The 15,074-nt window shown below is 37.7% G+C and overlaps 1 protein-coding gene across 9 annotated transcripts in view; it reads right to left on the bottom strand.

Moving 5' to 3' along the window:
- Window positions 1–15,074, bottom strand: part of ZNF521 (zinc finger protein 521) — a 277,389-nt gene that overhangs the window by 179,322 nt on the left and 82,993 nt on the right. The gene's annotated exons all lie outside the window — the stretch shown is intronic.

Consider the following 15,074-nt stretch of genomic DNA (forward strand, 5'->3'; position numbering starts at 1 on the left):
AGAGGTAAGGTGTTGAGAGCGAGATACATTTGGATGTGGGGGAAGTGAGTCAGGCAAAATACAGAGGAGGAGATAAAAAACAATACAAGGAAAAGACAAAGGGTTAAGAGAGGAAGAGAAACAGTAAAATGGAAAAGACATACTGTGATCTCTTAAAGGAGAAAAGAAAGGATAGTAGGGTGACCAGATGTCCCGATTTGATAAGGACTGTCTGGTATTTGGGGCTTTTTCCTATATTGGCTCCTATTACCCCCCACCCCCTGTCCCGATTTTTCACACTTGCTATCTGGTCACCCTAACAAATAGTGATAATAAAGCAAAAGCAGTGTGGTAAGTTACATTGTTTGACAGTATGATAGAATCAAACACAGTAAACAAACAGTACATAACTGCTTATTCCTTTAAATGGCAGGGATGGGTGGTACTTTTCATCCAAGTTAACAGTCCTTATCCACACTGGGGGGTTTTGCCCCAGCACAGCTGCACTGGTGCTAACTCTTAGCGTAGACATGCTGAACTAGTGTAAAAAGTGACTTGTCCTGGCAAAACTTAGTTCAGTTTGAAACCAGCGTAAGCTGCATCAGTACAAGTCACTTCAATTTTTACTCTAGTGCGGTGCATTGACAGCAAGATAGTAGGTATCAAGTACATTTTCTAGCAGCAGCTACAGACAGTGCAGGATAAAACCATCCTTGCACCTTTTTTTTCAGGTCACTGAAATGTGAAGTATGGTGGGAAGGGGCTCACAATCATGTCTGGGAGACAAAGAACAGGGAAACAGAGGGCCAAGCTGGATCCACTGCTCTTTTCTCTGGAGGGGAGGAGGAAGTAAAGGGCCTGACTGGAGCCTGTAGGTGAACAACCATGCAGATGAGAGCATGTGTTGATGGATGAAGGGCAAATGCAAGTGGGGACAAGAGTGGTTTGACACTTCCAATCCAACTACTGGCCAGACCTAACTCTTCTTCGCTAATGTAAATGAGATCTGACTCAGCAGCCCGATGTGGATGCAAGATCAAAAACTGATAAGAACAAAAATTAACACTGTCTTATGTAAATACAAGGAAATCATATCAACTATGCTCACAGTTTCCAGAACACTGAAGCGCAAATAGGTAAAGTAGTAAGGGATGCAGTGTCAGTTGAACTTCTTACATTTAAAAAATGTAAAGTTAATTAAGATCTTTAAAGGTACTTTTATAAAAGTTTGTTTGGGTGGTTTAATTTAATTCTAAGTAGGAAGGAGAAATTCTTTTAAAAAGGCAACATTTTTCTTCTCTTATATTTAGTTCCATTCAGGAAAGCCTGCTGAAACTCATGATTAACTGTCTGAAATAGAATCCTGTCCAGAAATTTCGATATCTTTGCTTTGTTAAAAGCCTGTAAGTAAAACAACCCTTTGCAGCATCCTCAGTTTAGAATGGAAGCATGGTGTGAAATACAGTAAATTAAGTCTTTGTCTGTCAGGGCTGGAAAGAAGAATTGAGCAGAATAGTTGCTGGATTTGAAATGATTTTTTTTATTAGCTTCATTTACATCCTGTCTAAGGTCTTCCGCACAACTCAAGGTGTCTTATCTCTGGCTACCAGGGGGTATTTTGCAGTCAAAGCAGTTAACATACTTTCTCTCTCTTTTTCTTTTTTAAGGCCATCTTATCTTATCAGAAAGATCTCTTCAGGCTGAGGAGAACCCACACTTATCAGAAGCTGTACAGTATATTGACAGCTCAGTGTTGCTAGAGACAAATGAAAGCTTAGGGTAGAGAAAGATCAGTTAACCTGTTCCATTCTCAGTTTAGACTAATCTTTGGTTTGTCTAACTTCAGGAAATGTTGTATGTCTTTTCTCTATTTACTTGGATACAGAGGCACATGATCACATCATCATCAGTCACTAAATCTGGTGCAGAGGAACAGCATACAGGCAGGCATTGTAATAATCCCCAAGGTAGTTTGCCTGTTGACTCCTAAGTGTCAGCAATGTGTAGCTGACCTCTATGACTCGTCCCCTACATGACCCTACGGGAGGGGATTACTTTGGAAGAATCTGAGCAGAGCAGAAGATTGCACAGCAAAAGAGATAACTTTTCTGGCATGCTACAGACACTCAAGGGTAATAAACTGGACTACCAGGGCACAGTAAGACAAAACACAAAGGGTCAGTGAATGTAACTGACCATCTGAATTATGTAAACTGATGCAGTAAAATAACCTCCCTGAAAGAGAATCTGAAGACCATCCGACAAGTCTGTTATGGGACTGGAAAATCTAGAAAGGAAGCAGTTTATTTAGGTTCGTCCTCCATAACCTGCTTTGGTGACTAAACAGCATGACATAACTCAGAGGTGGGCAAACTACGGCCCGCAGGCCACATCCGGCCTGCGGGACCATCCTGCCTGGCCCCTGAGATCCTCACTGGGGAGGCTTGCCCTCAGCTCCTCCCCCTCTGTCCTCCTCTCACCCCCCCTAGCCATGCCACCATGCGGGCAGTGGGGCTGCGCATTCCTGCCGCTTTAAGTGGCATGGTGAAGGGGGCGGCGGCAGCACGCGCACGGCGGTGACAGGATTGGGGGGGGCAGTCAGGGACAGGGAGCAGTTGGATAGGGCGGAGGTTCTGGGGCGGTCCAGGGTCAGGGAACGGAGTGGTTGGATAGGGTGTGGGAGTCCCAGGTGGCCTGTTGGGGGGAGGGGAAGTTTGGGGCAGGGGGGTCCTGGGAGGGGGTAGTCAGGGGACAAGGAGCAGGGTGGGTTGGATGGGTCAGGTGTTCTGAGGGGGGCAGTCAGGGGGCGGAAAGTGGAAGGCGTTGGATAGGGGGCAGGGGCCAGGCTGTTTGGGGGGCATAGCCTTCCCTACCCTCCATACTGTTTCGCACCCCGATGTGGCCCTCAGACCAAAAGGTCTGACATAACTAGTCAATTATAGCATCCAGCTGTAACTTAATCATATAACTAGTATCAAAGAAAAGAAAAATCTAGAATTCAGCCCTCTTGCTTGCCCCTGAAATGACAGTCATAGTGATAAAAATGGAAAGATTTCTGTAACATTTAATGTCAAATACAGTGAACCAGATCTAAAAAGCAGTTCAGACTGCTGATACTGATTGTACGGATCATTCACCATAATCTCAAGTGAAAAAGCAATAAGTGAACAGTTATTAAACATTTATTTGTGTGTTTAAAACTTTGTTTTTATTTTTCCCTTTCCCCTTTGTATCTCAACAACCCTTGGGCACTTTTATTTTAGTGAGAACCCAAGACTTTCCCTGCAGAGAAGGTTCTCTATTAATTGTCCATTATATTGGTGTGTCAGCACAAAGGAGAAGAGAAGGAATCCTCTTTCCAACTGGTTTCACCTCTCTCTCCTGAGAGCGATGCCCTTGTCAGGGCATTAAAGACATGAAAACCTGCCACTTATCAGAACTGTATTTGAATCGAACTACTGTCCTTGAAAATAGTAGACACCAGATACCATCAAAAGGAACCACAGTGGCAGCTCGAGTTCCACTGTGGTTTAGACAATCTTTTAAAAAAAGATTTTATGTAATTTGTGATTACATGTGATTAACAGCAATATAATTATAGCTGTAGGTCCAGAATAATGAAAGTGTATTCCCTTACATTAAAAAAAAAATGCAATAATGAAATAAAAAGTTCAGCAAAGTGTCTACCTGCTGAGTGGCTGAAACGGTAAAGTTTCTAAATGTTATATTAAAGTTTTATTATAGTGTACAGTATTTAAAATAGTTTTTGAGGAAGGAGGAGAAGGCAGTGTAAGAAAAGAGACACAGATATAATATTTTTAAGAAGCAGTCTGCAAGGTTTTCATGGTTTAAATAAGCCCGAGGGCACATGTGAATGTAAACTCATTGCTGAAGCAAATCATAAAACTTTTTAATTACTTCACACTACCAATTCTTAACAAAACATAATTCAGGCCTATTAAAATGCCACATTTGCCTTGCTAGCATGAAACAATATTTCAGAGAAATCTATAGAAATTCTATTAACCTGTTCAGAAGCAACTACAACCCAAGTTATGCTTATAATAGTTTAGAAAATTGAACCTGTTCATTTTGAACGATCAGTATGATTGTCTTCACCTTTTACAATTTGAACTTACCAGGAAAAAAAAAAGAAAAGAAGTTACGCCGTACTTTTAACAAGTAAACAAGTGTACAAATTAATTCAGAGAGCAGTAATTTTGAAAATTTTCTATGTTTAATGTGCACTGCAGTTAAACTACTTTTTCTGTACAAATTAATTTACTGCATCAGTGATCGATGTTTATGTTTAGGCAATTTTATTTCTCAGTATGGTAAAATTAGACCTAATAGTTGCAACCTGTTATGTCCAATCTGTCACTGAAATCAAATTGCCTTTTTCCTATTATTCAAGGAGCAATTTGGAGGAATTAAAGCCATCTAAAACCAGAAGACAAACAATTCTCTGTAAGGGCTCAATAGCCTGTATCATCAACCAGTTCTACAAAATAGAGATCCTTTCTAGTCAGATTTTTTTGCCATCTTTTCCTGAAATTCTAAAAAAGTTTCAACTCTGCTGAGTTACAAAAACAGTAATGTTCAAGGACAGCAGAGGAAAACACTTCTCCAAGTGAATGAAAAAGTTATTCTCCATTTTGAACAGTGGAAATGCCATTAACTGATTACACAAAACTACTAATTAAACTCCAGTCTCTGTATCCTATAATTTTTTTTATGTTCAGAAGTTTTCAGTTATCCATCCATATATCTGCCAAAAAAAAATTAAAAAATTGGTTTTGGTTTTCATCAGAGGCAAGTTAGTCTGTCATTCTTTTCTTGTCTATGAAGCACTGCAAGATCACAGACAATTATTATCTATCCCTTCCAGTATTTAAGATATGTCGGTCCAGAGTCTAAATTTTGTTTACTATTCTGCACAATATTTTCCTTGCTTCAATGAAATAGCTGTGCAGTACATCCCAGATTATTCATTTAAATCAGCTGGCACAAGATGGCTTCTGGCACTGCCTTGAAGTTGCTGTTTGGGTCCTTTTAATAGCCTGACATTTTCCCCCTCTCTCCCAGAACATTAAATATGTGCTCTTTTGGTTGCATTTTAATTTTTTATTTTTACTAACTGTACATTTCCAATGTGGAGTATAACCTCTCAGATTTCCAAGGCTCTTTGGTTTCATTTACACCTGTTTTGTTTTGGTTTTTTTTTTCCCCAAATGACTTTTTTCTTTTGATCTTTAGCCTTATTTTTGGGAGGATTCTTTTTTCTCAAGGTTGGAAGAAAGGGATGCTTTAGGCTATGTCTACACAGTATGCCTTACAGAGGTGCCGCTGTAAGGTCTCCCGTGTAGCCTGTCTTTGCCAGCAAGAGAGCTTTCCTGCTAGCAAAATAAAACCATCCCCAAAGAGACACAGTAGTTTTGTCAGCGGGAGAGCATCTCCACATTGTCCACACTGGCACTTTTCATTGGTAAAACTTTTGTTGGTCAGAGGGGTGTTTTTTCCATGCCTGACTGCCTGACAAAAGTTTTACCAACAAAAGTGCAGTGTAGACATTGCCTTAGTCTCAGAGCTAAAGAACTGGATACACACTTTTGGTCCTATTGAGGATGTCCATCCTGGTAACAATAAGAGAGAATTAAAGCTGGTTTTGAGGAGTTTCTGTATCTTTCCTCAGTCATTTTTCTCTTCATTGTATCTTTTATCACTTTTTAAATTTCAAGTAGACTCATTTTCTTGGAAGATTGCTTGGATCATCAAGTTGATTAATAATTTTGCTACTAAGCAGTACTGATTAATGTGGATTATTCAAGTGATTAATAATTTTACTGTTTTGCAGGACCAGGCTTCTCTCAATGTGCTGTTTTAAAATAATATTTTACAACTGTGATTTGCTTAGACTGATGATCTGTAACTTCTTGGATTCCCCAAGTTCAGGAAAGTGGCATGACATTATACCCAGACTCATTCTTCTGCTGTAGCGCCAATTATTACAACAGCCCATAAAACATTTCCAGATGACAATGTCTAAGAGGTTGGTGAGCTGATATTCCTGCTTCTTAAACAGTGCCTGCTTTGCTATTCCTCCTTCTCTCCCCACTTGTTTGTTTGTTTGTCTCATCTGTCTGATCTTATCACAAACCAGACTGCAAGCATTTTTTTCTGTCTGTACAATGTCTAGCACAATGGGTACCTGAGGCTTGATTGGTGTTCCTAAGTGCTAACATAATGCAAATGATAAAGTAATAATAATTAATTCCCCATTTTTATTGCTTCATGTGACGGACCTACGGAGGTAGAAGTAAACAAAATTGGTGATGGGGTTAAAGCATTTGATGTGGAATGTAAAACACATGTCTTACTCTTAGCATTTGAAGGAAGGCCCACAATACATTGTACTCTACGATTACATTTACACGCTTTCCCTTGACTCACTGAAAATGGCCAATGAACCAAATAATTATTTATCACCTACTGTACAAGATTTCCTGATTTCCTGATTGTGTTTTGACTTCTGTTGTGCTGATACTGGACTTCACAGCATAATCGGTCTCCATAGCAGCATATAAATGCTTAATCTATTTCTAAAACTAATCAGTGGTTTGTCTGTTAGATAAAGCAAAATCTAAATGCTATATATAGTGGAACTTTTACTTAAAAATAAGCACTGAGGTACACAGAAGTTCAGTATGACTGGAATTACAATTTGCATGGTGCTATGCGTTGGATCAGTTTTGGTCTTTCTTTGTATTTCCTTTGAAACTAAATTTCACCATAAGCAAGTCTAATTGTACTTGGATACTGGATATACCCTTCTTTCACTAAATGAAACTTTATTTATTTGATCATTTGTAAGGCGCCAACTATAAGGCATCTCTGTGCTGTAACGAAGAACCAAATATGACACATTTAAAATGGGAAACAAAATCTAATAGCAAGTTAAAGAACATTGCATGGACTGAATTTAAGGGAACCTCTCCTGCCCCCAAAAGATTCAAGTCCTAAATACTCTGAGGCTAGGGAAAAACAAAAGGGTAGCAGATGTAAAAACAAAGGGAGGGAGCCCATAAAACAGACAATGATGGGCCAACTGAAACAAACAGGGCTTGCAGCGTGCCTTAAAGGCAACCAGCAAGGGGCTCTGGCAGGCCACCTCTGGGAGGGAGTTCCACAAGCGAGGACAAGACTGACTTGCCCCCGGCCTACTCTTGATTGAACCTACTGAGAAAAAGCAAACCAGATCCAGCTGAGAGTAACTGCTAGGCAGAGACGTGAAGAGAGAGGCTATTGCTCAAGAAATCAGGGCCTAGAATTTGAAAGACTTTATATGCTGAGACCTTGGATTGTATTTTCTAACATATCAGTTTTCAGATATTCTCTTTGCTCCTATCCTAAAGAGCAAGTGGCAACCTCTGGATCATTTTCAAGGCATACCCAATTAGGATCACATTACAGTAGTCTAGCCTAGATGAAACAAAGGCCCAGGGACTATGGTGAGGTCCATGTTCAAGATAAACAGGCAAGACTATTCAGATAAACTGGATACTCATTACCAGTGGTATGGAAATGTGCTCCTTCTTGCTGGTGAAGGCATGTTAGGATACTGATCACTGGTCACTCTTGACCAGTGGTATATACTAATCTTGGAATGAGGCACTAATCATTTACATCAAATGAAAAGCAAAAGCCTCCCCTCACACCTTCACTAACAAGCAAGGGCACAGTTCTACCCTAGTCATAGGTGTTGGAACTAGGGTTGCTGGGGGTGCTGCAGCATCCCCTGGCTTGAAGTGGTTTCCATTATATACAGGGTTTACAGTTTGGTTCAATGGCTCTCGGCACCCCACTATAAAAATTGTTCCAGCTCCCTTAACCCCAGTCATAGTGAGCATAAACTAAATAAAAAAAACCCAAAAACCCTGTAACTCAGTCAAATCAAACTGCTTATTCACTCCATCTGGCTCTAACATGACTACATCAGAAATCAACAACCTTCTGGTCTGATCGCGATCTACTTGGCAAAGAAATATGAAAAATATCACAGCAAACAACTACTGACTCTATTTCAGTCTGCAAACAATCCCGATTAACCAGGCTGCATGCCACATGAAACAGTTGCAAGCTTTTTACATATATTTTTATTACAACAAGCACGGTCCTCTGGGTTTTGTCCTATCACAAGCTTGGACTTCAGGACGTGGTGATAGTATTCTGGGGCTGCTATTTAGAGAGTGGAATGTCTGATGAAAGGCTATACTCTCCCTGACTTTTCTTCCTTTGAATACTTGGCTTTTGTTTTCTTGGCTCTGATGCCTGCTACTTGAGTCATGGATTACCAGACTCTGAAGCTTACTATTTTGTTTTTAAGTGAAATTTCCAGCTCCTAGTCTTTATTTTGATACAAACTCATTACCTTGGAGCGATTTCAACTTGCAGATTGATTTTCCTTCTTCACAAATTACAAGACTTTGTTCAATTTATGAATGATGGTTTGAACCACACCAAATTATCTTAATCCCGAGACATGAACAAAATCTTGTCCCAGATTTTGTCTTCTCATGCGGTGTTATTTTAAAATTTCAATGAAGATTTTAACAAATTACTGATCATTTCTGGATCCTCATTTTCTGCAATTTTTGGATTTCTTATAATAGGAAGACTGTTGGAGATAGAAAATAATTTTTCTAGATCTTAACCACTTCACTGCAGCCTAGCATTCCAGGAGTGCTGGGTACAATATGCCTGCAATGCTCAGAATATGCCCAGAACACCCAAACAAGCCAACAAAATCAATGAAATATTAACAGAGACATGCAGCTGGTATGAAGGAGGACCAGCTACAAAGGAGTCAGGCAATACTTTGAAGGCTAATCTGTTTGATATATTATTATGCTACAGAAATACTGCAGGATACTCAAAACTAGAGATTCAGAATGAAATACCAGTCCCACTGAAGTCAATAGGAGTTCTGCCATTGACTTCAACAAGGTCAGTATTTTATCCTTGGTATAGATCTGACTAGATGTAGGTTTATTTCAACTTTGCTGCTGGAAAGCCTAATGGTAATATTCAAAATAGGGCTGTTGATTAATTGCAGGTAACTCACGTGATTAACTCAAAAATTAATTGCAAATACAAAAATAATTGCGATTAATTGTAGTTTTAACAGTAGAATACGAATTGAAATTTATTACATATTTTTGAATGTTTTTCTACATTTTCAAATATATTGATTTCAATTACAACACAAAATACAAAGTGTACACTGCTCACTTTATATTATTTTTATTACAAATATTTGCTCTGTAAAAATAATAAAAGAAACAGTATTTTTAAATTCATCTCATACAAGTACTGTAGGGCAGTCTCTTTCTCATGAAAGTGCAACTTACAAATGTAGATTTCTTTTGTTACATAACTGCACTCAAAAATAATGCAAAACTTCAGAGCCTACAAGTCCACTCAGTCCTACTTCTCATTCAGCCAATCGTTAAGACAAACAAGTTTGTTGACATTTATGGGAGATAATACTGCCCACTTCTTATTTAGTGTCACCAGAATGTGAGAATAGGCATTTGCATGGGACTTTTTTAGCTGGCACTGCAAGGTATCTACATGCCAGATATTCAAAACATTCATATGCCCCTTCATGCTTCAGCCACCATTCCAAAGACATGCTTCCATGCTGATGATGCTCATTAAAAAAATGTGTTAATTAAATTTATAACTGAACTCCTGTGGGGGGGCGGAGGGGGAATTGTATGTCTCTGGCTCGATTTTACCTGCATTCTGCCATATATTAATGTTATAGTAATTTTGGATGATGACTCAGCACGTTGTTCATTTTAAGATACTTTTACTGCAAATTTGATAAAATGCAAAGAAGGTACCAATGTGAAATTTCTAAAGATAGTTACATCACTCAGTCCAAGATTTAAGAATCTGAAGTGCCTTCCAAAATCTTAGAGGGATGAGGTGGGGAGCATGCAGTCACAAGTCTTAAAAGAGCAACATTCCAGTGCGGAAACTACAGAACCTGAAACACCAGAAAAGAAAATTAACCTCCGCTGGTGGCATCTAACTCAGATGCTGAAAATGAACATGCGCTGGTCTGCTCTGCTTTGGATCATTATTGAGAAGAGCCCATCATCAGCATGGACACATGTCCTCTGGAATGGTGCTCAAGCATGAAGGGAAATATGAATCTTTAGCGCTTCTAGCACATAAATATCTTGCGATGCCAGCTACACCAGTGCCATGCAAACACTTTCAGGTGACATTCTGAACCAAAAGTGGGCAGCATTATCTCTTGCAAATATAAACAAATTTGTTTGTCTGAGCAACTGCCTGAAAAAGAAGTAGGACTGAGTGGACTTGTAGGCTCTAAATTTTTACATTATTTTATTCTTGAATACAGTTATTTTTTGTACATAATTCTACATTTGTAAGTTCAACTTTCACGATAAAGAGATTGCACTACAACATTTGTATTAGGTGAATTGAAAAAGACTTTTTTGTTTTTATTTTTTACAGTGCAAATATTTGTAATCAAAATAAAGTAAGCACTGTACACTTTGTATTCTATGTTATAATTGAAAGCAATATATTTGAAAATGTGGAAAACAACCAAAAATATTTAAATAAATAGTATTTTATTACTGTTTAACAGTGCAATTAATGGGATTTTTTTTTAATCACTTGACAGCCCTAATTCAAAACAAATGACTATTTTACTTGGGCTCACAAAAAAAAACTAAACTTATGATAACTTCTCAAAAGTTTACTAACTCAAGTACTAGAGCTCAAGGGGCTAATTGCATCTCCCCACGTTAACACTATTATGGCAGTTCCTGCCTTTGATATGTTGCATTGAATAAGTCCTTCTATCCTAGGAATGTTTTTAACTTCCAACTGATAAATATTGTATCCAAAGTTTTGAGGCACATTGTCATTTTATTTTACATTAATAAGTATCTCTATGGAGTTCATCACTGCCAAATCTGAATGCCTAACAATTTAATTTATGTATATTAAATTTATTTTAAAGTGCCTATTTAGGACTCTAAAGAACATATAAACAAATGGATAAATATCCAAAAAGGAAGATTTACCTTCCTTCACAAAGCTGTGTGTTCTAAAATACAAATTGCTCCATTAATTAACTTCAAATAAATATTCCTCAAGTCACCCTTCCCATAAAACCGCATGAGGTCAACAGATCCAGGCTGTGTTGAGCCAGGGAGCGGGGATTGTGTTCCAGAGCTGAAGATTCCTCATGGAAAATGCTCTGCTTCCAATCATCTCCCTTTCAAACTGCTAGCCTAATATTACTTTCCCTTATTAGCAACTGCTCTAGTTGCCACAGAAATGTTATACAATCAAGAATGGGAGGGAAGTTGTTGGCAAGATAACCTCTGTATTAAAATATGTTCCATGTTTTAATAGGTCAGTGGATTTTTGTTTTCAAATTTGACTCTAGAAAACTTTCAGATGTATTTGTACAGTTCTTTTGTCTTTCAGCAATCATGCGTTCACTGGGTGACTAAATATTCCTAGTGCCAAAAAGGTCAAACTGCTTTGGTCAGGATTTCAGCACTAGGTAGTGAAAATTCTCCCCCCTATTCTTAATCATTTTTGGCAACAATCAACTCACTTTCTTCTACTGAATACATTGCTGATGTATTACTTGAGTACTTTTTTTTTTAAATCAATTAACATTATCACCTTTCTTTGTTGAAGTGAGTTATTTTCATCTTATCGGAACTTGCACATTTATAGACTGATAACAATGTATTTGTGATTTCCCGCAATTATTACAGTAATTATTTATTCACTGGACTCCCCAATTTCTAAACAGGAAATAATTTGCCTGAAACTTTGTTTACAGTAGTTCTATTTTCTCTGCTAAATTATTTATTCCAGTTGTAACACTCCATTTTTTAAAAACTGCATTGGCTTCCACTCCGGCATCATGTTAAATTTTTCTTAATTGCAGGTGTATTTAGGTGTTTTTGGTTGGTTTTCAGACTTTGACAACTTTTATCTTATTTACTGATCTGATTTGTTCACCCTACTTAAACCCTCATCTAACAGAGGGTCATCAGCTACTCCAAAGCTTAAGATTTGTTTCCTAAGAAAGATACGCCTGGAGGTCACAGTCCCAATTATGATCTCATTTAAGCCACTTTTACACCAGTGTAACTCCATTGACTTTGGTGGTTTTACTTCTGATATACACTGGTGAGAGATCAGATAAGGCCCATAAAGTCTGTTTAATAAACTGCTTTGCAGCCCTTCATGATAAAACATGACACCAATTTGCTTTGTTGTTAGCAATAAATAATAATAATAATTCATGGAAATGAAAGCTAAACAACAACACTATATACATTTGGCTTTTCTTCCCCCATTTCCATTTACAACAGCCAAACTGCCTGCTCTGATTTTTATGTAAAACTGCAGATGTCTTCTTATTAATCAAGATTCTAATACATTCCAGATGAACAAACAACTTCACCACTGCAGCACGTATCACTCTTCTTAAACCCAGGATTTATTAGAGCAGCCTGTTCCAAGATCTCAGCTTAAAAAAGACGGTTTATTGTTCCTTGCTCCTACAGCAGAGGCCTAATAAATGCATTGAAACTGTGTCTTTGTCCCTTTGCAACACAGTATTCAAAGAGATTTCCAACCCTACAGCGTAACATTATCCAACTCCTCTGAAACTCTAAGTATTTGCCTCAAATTCAATCATCCACATACAGAAATCATCATGGAAATATCAATACAAATGCAATACGTCAGTGATGACATTACAGCAAAGGTGTCCCAGAATCCTTTGCAACATTTAATATTCACCAAAATATTCCTAGATGCCATCTTAAAATATAAATATTACATTTTAAAAAGCACACTTTGGTAAACAGCAGAATATTTAGGTTTTAGCTTTTTTTTTATCCCCATAAAACACCTAATTTAAGGGAAATTATCTATTCACAGGATATAACTCACAGCTATCATTGTGTGCTGTTGATATTTCACTGGAAGCTTAGTTTGTAATCTAACCAATCAAAATCTGTTTAGCTACTGCTATTTAAAAATTAAATTCTCCACTGCGATAATTATTCTGTGTGCTTTATCCTCCACGCCTCTATAAATGGAGAAAATAGGTTCTTGCTATGTAATCAACAAAGAAACTGAAAGGGAAATAATGATAAACTGTAAAAGCTTAAATCATCTCAATGTATGGCTAGGAGCGTTTTTTAATTTTATAATATTGGCACCCTCTTTGCAACTTTCAGCTTACTAATATGCTTACTAGTACTGGATTCCTAGGAGTGGCTCTATAAATAATTTCTATGTAGAGCAAACCAGGGAGAAAAACAGGTTATAATATTAACCATATCAAACTTATTTTTAATTAAAGAAATAGAAAAGTCCATTCTTTCGGGGATTTGGGAAAATAAGGTACCCAAATGACAGCAATTAACTTCATTAGTGTCTGCAAATACCTACTTTTCTAATACATTCCTATTTTTCCATATGTTCTACTAGTGACATGTGTACAAATTAACATTATATTTACAATTTAATGTTCCAATTCATAAAAATTATGCTTCAATTGGACAGGATTTTCAATATTTACTAAAAAAAAGTATGTATCTTTACAATTCATTCTGCACTTCTAGGGCATTCCCCCCATCTCCTTTTACACAACTGGACACAGTTTAAGGCTGCAAAAATCCAAGAACATGGTGGAATGCAGAAAAAGATGAAGAAAACACCTGCTTCAGGGAGAACAGCATGTGTTTGAGGGTTTTTTGTTTTTTTTTAAGTAAAATTGGAAAAATTTGCAAAAAGACCATGAGAGCTACTAAAATGCCCTGTTGTAACTAGTATGTTATCTAGATATTTTCTTGGACAATTTATCTTCACAGTCATTACATGCAATAAATATGACAAGTCCTACCTCATATAGCATATCTTTTGTTAACTTTTGTTCTCAACAGTAGGATTTCATTTGCAGCACACACATTCAAAACTCTTACTAACTTTTGTTTAAAAATAGTTTAAAAGGTACTGATGTTAAGAAGAGTAGCACAGCCTGATTATTACTACAGCAGTGCAGTACAATCAAGAAAATATATTTACAAACTAGATATCTTAGTTCAAAATTCTCATTTACCTTAATCACATCATCATCATTACCCAGTACATGTATGAATACAAAGCGGTGTTAGGTCTGCGTAGTTTTTATGGAAAAGTAAGCCTTATCAAATGATTCTTGTTGTAAAAATAGTCTTAAAACACTGGGGATTTGTTAGCCATTGGGGAAAGGGAGTACTTCAGGGTATTCTACATCTCCAGAGAGAAACACAGAAAATGCGTGATGAAATGGCTTTTATTTTTGTATGCTCTCTGATTTATTTTGGAAGACATTCTGAAACCTATTCGCAACCCCTGAGGGGGCCCCAGAGTCCCAGGTGAGAAGTGTAGCCTTCAATGCCATTACTCACCTCTTCCTCTTTCAAGTCAACCCACTTATAATATGTATCTCATGTATCTCATGTGACTGCAAAAACCAGGGAGCTCACACATTTCAGCCTTTATAACTCTTTGGCAGAAGCCTACATTTAGAGTATGTACCAAGTAAGCTAGTACTCATTTCGAGCATCTATGCCAGAGGTAGGCAACCTACGGCACGCGTGCCAAAGGTGGCATGGGAGCTGATTTTCAGTGGCACTCACACTGCCTGGGTCCTGGCCACCAGTCCGGGGGGCTCTGCATATTAATTTTAAATGAAGCTTCTTAAACATTTTAAAAACCTTATTTACTTTACATACAACAATAGTTTAGTTATATATTATAGACTTATAGAAAGAGACCTTCTAAAAACATTAAAAATGTATTATTGGCACGCAAAACCTTAAATTACAGTGAATAAATGAAGACTTGGCACACCACTTCTGAAAGGTTGCCGACCCCTGATCTATGCACTGTCTTGTATCACATTAGTTCAGGGAGAAGATTGCTATGGTACGATTACTGCTGTGAGGGAGAGAAGTTGAGGCTCACCTCCA

The sequence above is a fragment of the Gopherus evgoodei genome, chromosome 2 (assembly GCF_007399415.2).
Source record: "Gopherus evgoodei ecotype Sinaloan lineage chromosome 2, rGopEvg1_v1.p, whole genome shotgun sequence".
Classification (NCBI taxonomy): Eukaryota; Metazoa; Chordata; order Testudines; family Testudinidae; genus Gopherus; species Gopherus evgoodei.